Raw genomic sequence first — 13,445 nt, 5'->3', positions numbered from 1 at the left:
TCGCCGACGATGGTCTTCCAGGATTGTGCAGAACCGAGATTCACCGCCGAAACCAATGCGACGGCATTCAACAGCTTTCTCTAATTCCCGATCATGACACCACACCAAATAAAGCCATTTATGCTGTAGAGTTACCGACAGCCTACACAATGGAAAGTAATTCCGTAGTCCGCTTGCTGCAAGTCTGCGACCAATTTTACGGGATGAGGTATAATGTTGCAGGGAGTCCCTTACTTGTTCTCGGATGGCAGGCGCAGATGTGTAGGAGCTATGGTGTGCTGATAATTGAACAATACGGCTATCCTCTGCTTCTTGGCTTTAGATAATTGATTTTAAGTGGCTGTTCTTTTAGCACTCTCTACAAATGGGGCAAATCTTCATCGCCATCATGTGACTGTTGTGCCGAACGACAGACAGTTGCTCATGTTGTATCAAAATGTCCCATACGTGCCTATAAGGGTCCTTTCGGATTTTTCCTAACAGTGACGAGTGATGTTATAAAATACATAAAAGACTTTGATACTCTTATATAGATGTTGTCGTTTGTGTTATTTTATGCTGAATATCTGTGCTTAAATGATGACATGTAGTAGTTTTGTAATCTTTGTGTATGTATTGTCATGCGATAAACAATAATAATAATACTGCTATCATCCCTTGTTGAGGTAGACGTTGTAGACTTGAACCTTGACAACGTGTATACCTGCCCACACGTTCTCGTGTACCCCAACATCGGGCCACTGTCGTATCTGAATGCCTCACAGATCTGGATATTAAATGATTCAACCAGCAGGCCAAGTGAAGACCCACAATGAGGTATTTGTAAAGCTCTGTCGGGTGCTGATAACGCTGCCTCACACAGGTACAAGGCATCTCCGTCTCCTTCACAGTAATCATTCAACATCTGATGCTGTTCACGTCCCTTATATACCCTATCAGGCCTCGTAGCAACACTAAACACGAACAACTTTAATGCACGTTGATAGTCGTTCAACCTGTGGCAGACAATTGTAACTCAAATAATTTACTTGCCGGACGAAGATGTGTACGTGTGATGAGTTACATTGATATGCGCCAAGGTCTTCTGCGTGTTTCACTTTTTGTGTCAGGCATTGTATGTAACAGCTAACGGCCTTGCCGCAGTCCTAACACCGGTTCCTGTTAGATTACCGAAGTTAAGCGCTGTTGGCCTGGTCTAGCAACTGGATGGGTGACCATCCGGTCTGCCGAGCGCTGTTGGCAAGCGGGGTGCACTCAGCCCTAGTGGGGCAAACTGAGGAGCTACTTGATTGAGAAGTAGCGGCTCCGGTCTCGGAAATTGGCATACTGCCGGGCGAGCAGTGTGCTGACCACATGCACGTCTATACTCACATCCAGTGACGCCTGCTGTGGATGACACGGCGGCCGGTCGGTACCGTTGGGCCTTCATGGCCTGTTCTGGAGGAGTTTAGTTTTAGTGTATGTAATACATAATGGAACATATATGAGGAAGTGCCCTGGAGTGTTTGTATGAGTTCTGAATAGCAAAACTTCGCTACTGCAGCAGAAGAATCTCATAAAACAAATAGAAGCATGTAATACTTTATAAAGTAACTTAACGCAGAATTTAAAGCCAAATACGTTAAACAGAAAGCACATTTTTCACAAAACACGGCGCATACTTTTTCCTTGGTGTCTGTGTTAGTTAAATACACAATACATCAGATTACGCGTAAAAATGTAATTAAATGTTCAAATAAATAATGAACTTGAATGAGCAACTCTCCGTATAAGGAATGACAAAATTAAATATTGTGCATGTCACACTAGCGCTATTCGTTCCTTGAACATTCTCGCAACATAACATTAAAGAAACAGGGAAGAATCATTCATAAAGATGAATCAGGTGTACCGGCCGGTAACCTGTTAGGCCGTGGATTTCCAGTCCAGAAAACAGTTACAAGATTCATCTCCTAATAAAGCCGCAGTTGGTCATAAACGGCTAGGAGAGTATAAAGCGACCGAACAACACAGAGTTGCACGACGAGCATTTGAATAAGCACTGATGGCAGTGAACAAGGGGATAACTCTTCGAGGAAAATTTACGCATGCTACTTCAAAAACGAGACACCCATTAAATTGGTTCTTGCTAGACGTAACATTTAATTTCATCTTGCTTTACTCACAAATATTTTACTCGCCCTATTGGCCTCTGCAAGCAGAAACCCTAGTAAGGATAAATGATACGGTCATGACCCATCTTTGTGCACATGTTTATACCAGTGTGAGAGCATTCTCTGCTATAATGCATCTCGCCTTAAATCTTCATGACTGATGTCGACAAGCATGCTTCAGTGCATATTGCGTTTGCAAAGACTGTACTCTGTATATTTCACTCATTACTAAAGCCAAGAAGAACAAAGACGGAATGAATTTAAATCACGGGCCAAAAGTATTTTCCTCCAGTGTTCGTCAGTGTTTTAAGTATACATAATGTAGTCGGCTGTTTGGAAATTGTCATAACGAATTTCAACACAGTTCTTACGAAAATTATTTATTGGTGAATTCGAAACAGCTGTGCTTATATTGTTTCACAATCTTTAGCTTCGTCAGTTTCCTAAAACTAAAAATAAACATAATAGAGAAACGAGAATATACTTACTGAATAATAAATTGGGATAAATACAGAGTAAGATAAAGACGTTTAATATCCAACAGTATTCTGTCGCGCTGACCACTCAGCTACAGGGGGCGGACGATGTTCTGATTAAATAATAACGATTAAACATCGCCCTTTAAGCCGAAGTATTTTGACCACACGCTTCTACTGAAATATTTTAATTTCTTCAAAAGACTTTTCTAAAAAAATCTAAAAATTAAGATGGACAGCATTCTCATATCAGGCTTTGCCGGATTAGTTGAAGGAAGCTATCCACCACAATACCTGTTACATCACTGAGAATGAGAAACACTTCTGAGATCCAATACATGATAGTAAAGGTGGGGATAATTTGTAGCTGACAAGCTAAATACCATAACTTGAACTTCAAGAAGGAAGTTGGGTGATTTAGCTTCCCCTGTCTGTTGGCTCTATGCAACCACCAATGCCTTCATAAACCACATGGAAGATTTTCATATTCTTTCGCTTGCTACAATAAAAATGAACAAGACCTAATTGTGAGAAATTAATGTAGTTAAATTTTGTACCGGGATACGTTTTCGCTGGAGGCCACGGTTATCGAATTAATGGAAAGAAACGCGTTTGAACATCACTTTTGTACGATTTCCTTGATTAATTCGGAAACTACAGGCTCTAACGAATATGTAAAGTAGAAAAAATATAACAATAGAAAACTTCCTGCAAAAATGTCCCGTTGACTTTTTCTGTGAAACTAATAGTTACACTACTGGCCATTAAAATTGCTACACCAAGAAGAAAAATAAATGATAAACGGGTATTCATTGGACAAATATATTATACTAGAATTGACATGTGATTACATTTTCACGCAATTTGGGTGCATAGGTCCTGAGAAATCAGTACCCAGAACAACCACCTCTAGCCATAATAACGGACTTGATACGCTTGGGCATTGAGTAAAACAGAGTTTGGATGCCATGTGAAGGCACTGCTGCCCATGCAGCTTCAACACGATACCACAGTTCATCAAGAGTAGTGACTGGCGTATTGTGACGAGCCAGTTGCTCGGCCACCACTGACCAGACGTTTTCATTTGGTGGGAGATCAGGAGATTTTGCTGACCACGGCAGCAGTCGAACATTTTCTGTATCCAGAAAGGCCCGTACCGGACCTGCAACGTGTGGTCGTGCATTATCCTGCTGATCTGCAGGGTTCCGCAGCGATAGAATGAAGGATAGAGCCACGGGTCGTAACACATCTGAAATTTAACGACCACTGTTCAAAGTGCCGTCAATGCGAAAAAGAGGTGACCGAGACGTGTAACCAATGGCACCCTATAACATCACTACGGGTCATACGGCAGTAAGCCGATGACGAATACACGCTTCCAATGTGCGTTCACCGCGATGTCGCCAAACACGGATGCGACCATCATGATACTGTAAACAGAACCTGGATTCATACGAAAGAATGAGGTTTTACCATTCGCGTACCCAGGTTCGTCGTTGAGTACACCATCGCAGGTGCTCCTGCCATAGATGCAGCGTCAAGGGTAATCGCAGCCATGATCTCCGAGCTGATAGTCCATGCTGCTGCAAACGTCGTCTAACTTTTCGTGCAGACGGTTGTTGTCTTGCAAACGTCCCCATCTGTTGGCTCAGGGATCGAGACGTGGCTGCATGATCCGTTACAGCCACGCGGATAAGATGCCTGTCATCTCGACTGCTAGTGATACGAGGCCGTTGGGACCCAGCACGGCGTTCCGCATTACCCTCCTGAACCCACCATATTATGCTAACAGTCATTGGATCTCGACCAACACGAGCAGCAATGTCGCGATACTACACTCCTGGAAATGGAAAAAAGAACACATTGACACCGGTGTGTCAGACTCACCATACTTGCTCCGGACACTGCGAGAGGGCTGTACAAGCAATGATCACACGCACGGCACAGCGGACACACCAGGAACCGCGGTGTTGGGCGTCGAATGGCGCTAGCTGCGCAGCATTTGTGCACCGCCGCCGTCAGTGTCAGCCAGTTTGCCGTGGCATACGGAGCTCCATCGCAGTCTTTAACACTGGTAGCATGCCGCGACAGCGTGGACGTGAACCGTATGTGCAGTTGACGGACTTTGAGCGAGGGCGTATAGTGGGCATGCGGGAGGCCGGGTGGATGTACCGCCGAATTGCTCAACACGTGGGGCGTGAGGTCTCCACAGTACATCGATGTTGTCGCCAGTGGTCGGCGGAAGGTGCACGTGCCCGTCGACCTGGGACCGGACCGCAGCGACGCACGGATGCACGCCAAGACCGTAGGATCCTACGCAGTGCCGTAGGGGACCGCACCGCCACTTCCCAGCAAATTAGGGACACTGTTGCTCCTGGGGTATCGGCGAGGACCATTCGCAACCGTCTCCATGACGCTGGGCTACGGTCCCGCACACCGTTAGGCCGTCTTCCGCTCACGCCCCAACATCGTGCAGCCCGCCTCCAGTGGTGTCGCGACAGGCGTGAATGGAGGGACGAATGGAGACGTGTCGTCTTCAGCGATGAGAGTCGCTTCTGCCTTGGTGCCAATGATGGTCGTATGCGTGTTTGGCGCCGTGCAGGTGAGCGCCACAATCAGGACTGCATACGACCGAGGCACACAGGGCCAACACCCGGCATCATGGTGTAGGGAGCGATCTCCTACACTGGCCGTACACCACTGGTGATCGTCGAGGGGACACTGAATAGTGCACGGTACATCCAAACCGTCATCTAACCCATCGTTCTACCATTCCTAGACCGGCAAGGGAACTTGCTGTTCCAACAGGACAATGCACGTCCGCATGTATCCCGTGCCACCCAACGTGCTCTAGAAGGTGTAAGTCAACTACCCTGGCCAGCAAGATCTCCGGATCTGTCCCCCATTGAGCATGTTTGGGACTGGATGAAGCGTCGTCTCACGCGGTCTGCACGTCCAGCACGAACGCTGGTCCAACTGAGGCGCCAGGTGGAAATGGCATGGCAAGCCGTTCCACAGGACTACATCCAGCATCTCTACGATCGTCTCCATGAGAGAATAGCAGCCTGCATTGCTGCAAAAGGTGGATATACACTCTACTAGTGCCGACATTGTGCATGCTCTGTTGCCTGTGTCTATGTGCCTGTGGTTCTGTCAGTGTGATCATGTGATGTATCTGACCCCAGGAATGTGTCAATAAAGTTTCCCTTTCCTGGGACAATGAATTCACGGTGTTCTTATTTCAATTTCCAGGAGTGTATAAACCGCAATCGCGATAGGCTCCAATTCGACCTTTATCGAAGTCGGAAACGTGATGGTACGCATTTCTCCTACTTACACGAGGCATCACAACAACGTTTCACCAGGCAACGCCGGTCAACTGCTGTTTGTGTACGAGAAATCGGTTGGAGACGTTCCTCATGCCAGCATATTGTAGATGTTGCCACTGGCGCCAACCTTGTGTGAATGCTCTGAAAAGCTACTCATTTGCATATCACGGCATCTTCTTCCTGTCGGTTAAATTTCGCGTCTGTAGCACGTCATCTTCGTGGTGTAGCAATTTTAATGCGCCGTAGTGTAGCTAGGATGTAGCGAGTGAGAGAATGAAACAGTCTCGCGTGTGGGTTTTGAAGGTGTTGCGGGTTGCATATAACACCTAGGTAGGTGCAGTTGGATCACCCTGTATTTGGTAGGGAACGAACGTTTTGAAACGTCCCCTTAGAAAAATTATAAATGACTGTGCTTAAACTGACACACAATATTTTTAGCGCAACGAAATCAGACTTTCAGTAATCCCTACAAAAGAATGGCTCTGACTGACAATTACCTATACCTTTCTTGAATCACTCACCTCATAAAAATCTTCGTTACTTGAACTACTGTAAAACAGTGAGCGCCAATACTGCCAGCTAAATAAAGGATTCTAACTACTGTAGGCACTAACTACTGATAGGCATAATTAGCAAATGAGAGATTTTGATAGAGAACAAACAATGTATTTACCTCAATAGTGTTCAAAAGTCATAATATATATATCAGTTCATGACATCCAGTCTTACAAATTTACTCTCTCTGATGGACATACGTCCAGATCATCCTCTCTCAAAACTCCGCCATCTCTCTCCCCACAACCACCACTGCTGGCGGCTCACCTCCAACTGCGCAACGCTACGTGCTGTTAACAGCCAACTGCCCAACACTACAATAGCAAATTCCAACAATGCAAACCAGCCACAGACTGCACACAGCGCAGCCAGTGATTTTCATACAGAGCGCTACGTGGCGTTACCAATATAAAAACCAAAACAGCCTACTTACAGTTTCATGCACTTTTATGCAGCAGGAGAAATTGAGTGTTATGCTACGTCAGAAGTAACATTTTTATTTTCTAGCTTACAGAGGACTTTTCACCTGAAGGGATCAATTTTAAACTCATCGAGTGGTAGCAATTAACATCTGATTTATGAAAAGAGCAGCGAAATCAACGTCACTGTTCAAAATCTTGCAAATTTATTAACCAGATAATCTTGCAACACCATCCGAACAAGTATCGCAGAGAAAGGCAGGTGCAAGTGATGTTATCCCAGGTAGAGGATGGAAGGGGGCAGGCGAGACTGCAGCAATGAGCGCGTTGGGGGCACGCCCCAGCTGTTGTAGCGAGTCTGCGAGTCTGTGAATGAGGGGCGTGAACCAGTAGCTGCCTAGCCGCCTGCTACTCTCTGGGCCCCGCCCCTCTACTGCAACCTGTTAGCGGCGCTTGATCAGATACTGTCGGTGAAGAAGGCACCGCAACTTCTTGACAGGCGCATTGTATCAACAGAGTTGTTGCTGTGCTGGGAGGGCCTGCGCAACCTTATTTCTTTGAGAAGTGAAGAGTCCAGTTTACAAATGCTGTAATATTTCCTAACCCATGTCATAATCCGACACTGGTAAAGACAAAAATTGCAACGCACAAGTCACATCTGGTTCCTCAGGACTCACTTAACGTTTGAGTACCCTATGTTTTGGTAACAAAAAGAAAATAGTTGGGTGGAATTTAAAAAATTATACTTTTAATGAGGATTTATTACTACCATTTTAAAACTGCATTCATCGTATCCGGTCATTTTTTTCCTCCTTTTGGGCCGGCAGCGTAATATATGTATCATAAGGACATGATTATTGGAATAGATGCACAAAATAGTTGCGTGTAATAAGTAATCTTTATTCACGACAGACTGTTTCGGCCTGTATCGCTATTATCAGGTACCTGCGATTACAGTTTTCGTGAGAACATGTATAAATGTGAATGTCACTTATATTAAAGTGCCTATATTGTACTCACGTCTAGATTAATGTGTCGTCCACATTACGTTGTTAGTGAACTGTCCTTTAACTGTCACTGATTTAATAACATGGTAAATGACGTAAATATGTCGGAAACGAAATGTTAATTACGGTGTGAGAGTAGTTTGACAGTTCCTCTCTTACGACGCTGTATGTTTACAGATATTGTGTAGATGAACGGCGATATTAGTTTATTAACCCAAATTTGTTACGATTGCCTTTGATTGTTGCATATTTCACTTCTGATTTATTCATTTTCGTGTTGTAAAAGTTCAGTAAAATGGAAAAACTGGTAGAAGCCGACCTCGGGGAAGGTCAGTTTGGATTCCGTAGAAATGTTGGAACACGTGAGGCAATTCTGACCCTACGACTTATATTAGAAAATAGATTAAGGAAAGGCAAGCCTACGTTTCTAGCATTTGTAGACTCAGAGAAAGCTTTTGACAATGTTGACTGGAATACTCTCTTTCAAATTCTGAAGTTGGCAGGGGTAAAATACAGGGAGCGAAAGGCTATTTACAATTTGTACAGACACCAGTTGGCAGCTATAAGAGTCGAAGGGCATGAAAGAGAAGCAGTGGTTGTTATTCAGTCTGTATATTGAGCAAGCAGTAAAGGAAACAAAAGAAAAATTCGGAGTAGGAATTAAAACCCATGGAGAAGAAATTAAAAATTTGAGTTTCGCCGATGACATTGTTATTCTGTCAGAGACAGCAAAGGACCTAGAAGAGCAGCTGAACGGAATGGACAGTGTCTTGAAAGGAGGATATAAGATGAACATCAACAAAAGCAAAACGAGGATAATGGAACGTAGTTGAATTAAATCGTGTGATGCTGAGGGTATTAGATTAGGAAATGAGACACTAAAAGTAGTAAATGAGTTTTGAAATTTGGGGAGCAAAATAACTAATGATGGTCGAAGTAGAGAGGATATAAAATGCAGACTGACAATGGCAAGAAAACGTTTCTGAAGAAGAGAAATTTGTTAACATCGAGTATAGATTCAAGTGTCAGGAAGTCGTTTCTGAAAGTATTTGTATGGAGTGTAGCCATGTATGGAAGTGAAACGTGGACGATAAATAGTTTAGACAAAAAGAGAATAGAAGCTTTCGAAATGTGGTGCTATAAGGGATCACCAATTTAGTACTGGAGGGCAGCGAGTAGGGTAAAAATCGTAGAGGAAGACCAAGAGATGAATACACTAAACAGATTCAGAAGGATGTAGGTTGCAGTAGGTACAGGGAGATGAAGAAGCTTGCACAGGTTAGAGTGGCATGGAGAGCTGCATCAAACCAGTCTCTGAACTGAAGACCACAACAACAACAACAACTGTGTCTAAATTCTGTATGATAGTATAATAGTCCAGTGAGACTGTCAGAAAAAAAGCCTGTACCTTGCAAATGTGGGGTAGAAGATTTTATTTTTTTAAATCGTTCATATTGTTGGAAAGGTTAGAAAACCAAGTCGTGCCAACAAAATTCCTCTTGGGAAAACTTTCTGCAGTCAAAAAACTTCGAAAATTTCGGACTTTTTTCAGTTTTTTCAAAATATCTCAGTTTCATTTGCTCCTATCACTTTGACGTCTATTTTCTTTTTTAAAGAGCACAGAATTCTCTACAAATTTGATTTTTACCATTTTTTTATACTCCCAACATCTAAGGCGCTACAGCGCCTCAAAAAATACCAATGTTTCAAATTTCGAGCAAAGTGGCAAATTACCTAATTTTTGAACACTGTTATTTCAGTTTCTATTTGTGTTGTATAAACATATTACTCATAATGTTATTCATTGGAATTTACCATCTCACTCTGCTGCAGGGTCAGGACAAACAGCATCATATTCAGTAACTACGAACACATTCACGTTGGATTGCGTGACGTTTATTTGTGTTACAATATGTAATACGATTGCATGCAGGTGCCCTACATTTTGTACAGTTGATTGACGTTAATGATCAGTTATAAGAAAAAGTATGGAGGAATTGTTCTTTAGTGGACAAAAGCGTATTTATTCTTTGGCGGGCGGAAGGCAGTTATCTCTAGTGATAGTTCACAGCGCGCTGACAGCTATTAGCACACAACAATAAGGGTCCTACAGTTTGGAGTCGCTTCCATTCAGTATATGTTGTGGTGCTGAAAATGAGTATGTCTGAGATGAATTTGTGTTTCATTTGCGAAAAAACTGTGGTGAGTGGTGGATGCAATGTGAAAAAGAAAGGACTGAGCACGCTTATCGATTGTAGTGCTAAACGCAGGGAGTCTGCTCACACCCGTTTTTTGAAAACTCTCAGTGAAGTGATGGTGCATGAAGCATGCTACAAGAAGTACATTAATGAGAGAATGATAGCGGCTAGCCTTCGACATCCTCAGTAACCAACAGGTGTGCTACGTCGGTCGCAGGAAAAAGGTCAGTTCAAGTTCAAAGAGAAATGCTTCTAATGTGCAAAAGGGAATTCTGATGACTTTTTAACCAAGCAGTTAAGACTCCCACATGCCAAACGAAATTTTGATGGAGGGTACCTTAGCCACCAAGTGACTTGGACTCGAAATGTTTGCTTCAAGTCAATAGACCAAAGCTATGTTTCTTACCTGCAACGTCAATTTGGATCTCAATTTGCTATTGTATTTGATGGGTATCCATGCGAGGGAGACAAATGTAGCACAATGAGTGCTGAGAGGATTCGTACGTCCAAAAAACCTTCTTCGGTTGACGTTGTGGTTGAATCAGAGATGGTGAACCAAGTCCCTCAGTACAAGTTCTTGTACAACGAACGAAACAAGATGCGTTTGATCACACTTCTTACAAAGGAATTTCTGGAGTGTAGCGTTGAAGTGCACCAGGCACAAGAAGATGCTGACGTTATGATTGTAACATCTGTCATTTCAAGAACCAAAGATTTTGGAAGTGTTGTCACTGTAGGAGAAGATGTTGACCTGCTTGTGCTCATGACCGGTTTTGGGCAAGGCATTGAAAACTTATTTTTCTTAAAGCCAGGAAGAGGAAATGCAGAACACAAGTGGTTTTCCACTGCAGCTTACAAGTTTGACAGAGAATATATTCTGTTCACTCACGCCTTTAGCGAATGTGATACAACATCCGCTTTTTTTGGTCAAGGAAAAATTAAGTTCTGCGATACTGTTGCGAAAAATAAACACCTAACCTGAGCGCTTTGCACGTTCAATAAACTACATGCTACCCGTGAAGAAATAATAACAGCAACAAAACAGGTTACTATCGCATTGTATAGTGGAGGTGTCAGCAGTTCCCACACCCTAGGCCATTTGCTGTACCAGCTATTCCCCAAGTCTGCCACAAAAAGCGAACTGAATCTTGCACGGTTGCCACCTACACTAGATGCTGCACAACATCATTCGTTGCGGACTTACCAAAAAGTCCAACGTTGGATGGGAAACTTGAAACCTGAGAAATGGGGCTGGAATCACAGTGTCCACGGTCCAATACCCGTTATAATGAGCCAACATCCAGACTTGAAGCACTTCTTCACACTGTTTCATGCTCATGCAAGCTGAACTGTGGCGGAGCGTCCTCCTGCAGAAAAGCGGGTTAGAAATGTTCTTCAACTTGCAAGAAATGTATTGGGGTCAACTGTGAAAACGTGCCAAAATTTTTATATTAAGACTGTGAAGAAGATGTTATGGAGGATGTTGAGGAAACCGCTGACGAAATCAACGAACTTGGTGAGGCTGACTCGCTGTTTAAAGAAGAGGTCAATCTGGGATCAACTCTAGGTACAGACCCTGAATCCGTAACTCAAGGTATTTCTGGTGACACTGAAGAACCTGGCCCATCAAAACATTGAAGTGATGCTCATTTGTTTTTGGTCATCAGTCTACTGACTGGTTTGATGCGGCCCGCCACGAATTCCTTTCCTGTGCTAACCTCTTCATCTCAGAGTAGCACTTGCAACCTACGTCCTCAATTATTTGCTTGACGTACTCCAATCTCTGTCTTCCTCTATAGTTTTTGCCCTCTACAGCTCCCTCTAGTACCATGTCTTAGCAGATGTCCTATCAGCCTTCCCTTCTCCTTATCAGTGTTTTCCTCTCCGATTCTGCGTAGAGCCTCCTCATTGCTTACCTTATCAGTCCACCTAATTTTCAACATTCGTCTATAGCACCACATCTCAAATGCTTCGATTCTTTTCTGTTCCGGTTTTCCCACAGTCCATGTTTCAATACCATACAATGCTGTACTCCAGACGTACATCTTCAGAAATTTCTTCCTCAAATTAAGGCCGGTATTTGATATTAGTAGACTTCTCTTGGCCAGAAATGCCTTTTTTACCATAGCGAGTCTGCTTTTGATGTCCTCCTTGCTCCGTCCGTCATTGGTTATTTTACTGCCTAGGTAGCAGAATTCCTTAACTTCATTGACTTCGTGACCATCAATCCTGATGTTAAGTTTCTCGCTGTTCTCATTTCTACTACTTCTCATTACCTTCGTCTTTCTCCGAATTACTCTCAAACCATACTGTGTACTCATTAGACTGTTCATTCCGTTCAGCAGATCATTTAATTCTTCTTCACTTTCACTCAGGATAGCAATGTCATCAGCGAATCGTATCATTGATATCCTTTCACCTTATATTTCAATTCCACTCCTGAACCTTTCTTTTATTTCCATCATTGCTTCCTCGATGTACAGATTGAAGAGTAGGGGCGACAGGCTACAGCCTTGTCTTATACCCTTCTTAATACGAGCACTTCGTTCTTGATCGTCCACTCTTATTATTCCCTCTTGGTTGTTGTACATATTGTATATGACCCGTCTCTCCCTATAGCTTACCCCTACTTTTTTTCAGAATCTCGAACGGCTTGCACCATTTTATATTGTCGAACGCTTTTTCCAGGTCGACAAATCCTATGAACGTGTCTTGATTTTTCTTTAGCCTTGCTTCCATTATTAGCCGTAACGTCAGAATTGCCTCTCTCGTCCCTTTACTTCTCCTAAAGCCAAACTGGTCGTCACCTAGCGCATTCTCAATTTTCTTTTCCATTCTTCTGTATATTATTCTTGTAAGCAGCTTCGATGCATGAACCGTTAAGCTGATTGTGCGATAATTCTAGCACTTGTCAGCTCTTGCCGTCTTCGGAATTGTGTGGATGATGCTTTTCCGAAAGTCGGATGGTATATCTGCAGACTCATACGTTCTACACACCAACGTGAAAATTCATTTTGTTGTCACTTCGCCCAATGATTTTAGAAATTCTGATGGAATGTTGTCTATCCTTTCTGCCTTATTTGACCTTAAGTCCTCCAAAGCTCTTTTAAATTCCGATTCTAATACTGGATCCCCTATCTCTTCTAAATCGACTCCTGTTTCTTCTTCTATCACATCAGACAAATCTTCACCCTCATAGAGGCTTTCAATGTATTCTTTCCACCTATCCGCTCTCTCCTCTACATTTAACAGTGGAATTCCCGTTGCACTCTTAATGTTACCACCGTTGCTTTCAATGTCACCAAAGG

The sequence above is a fragment of the Schistocerca americana genome, chromosome 2 (genome assembly GCF_021461395.2).
Source record: "Schistocerca americana isolate TAMUIC-IGC-003095 chromosome 2, iqSchAmer2.1, whole genome shotgun sequence".
Lineage (NCBI taxonomy): Eukaryota > Metazoa > Arthropoda > Insecta > Orthoptera > Acrididae > Schistocerca > Schistocerca americana.
Note: the sequence above shows the minus strand (reverse complement) of the source record.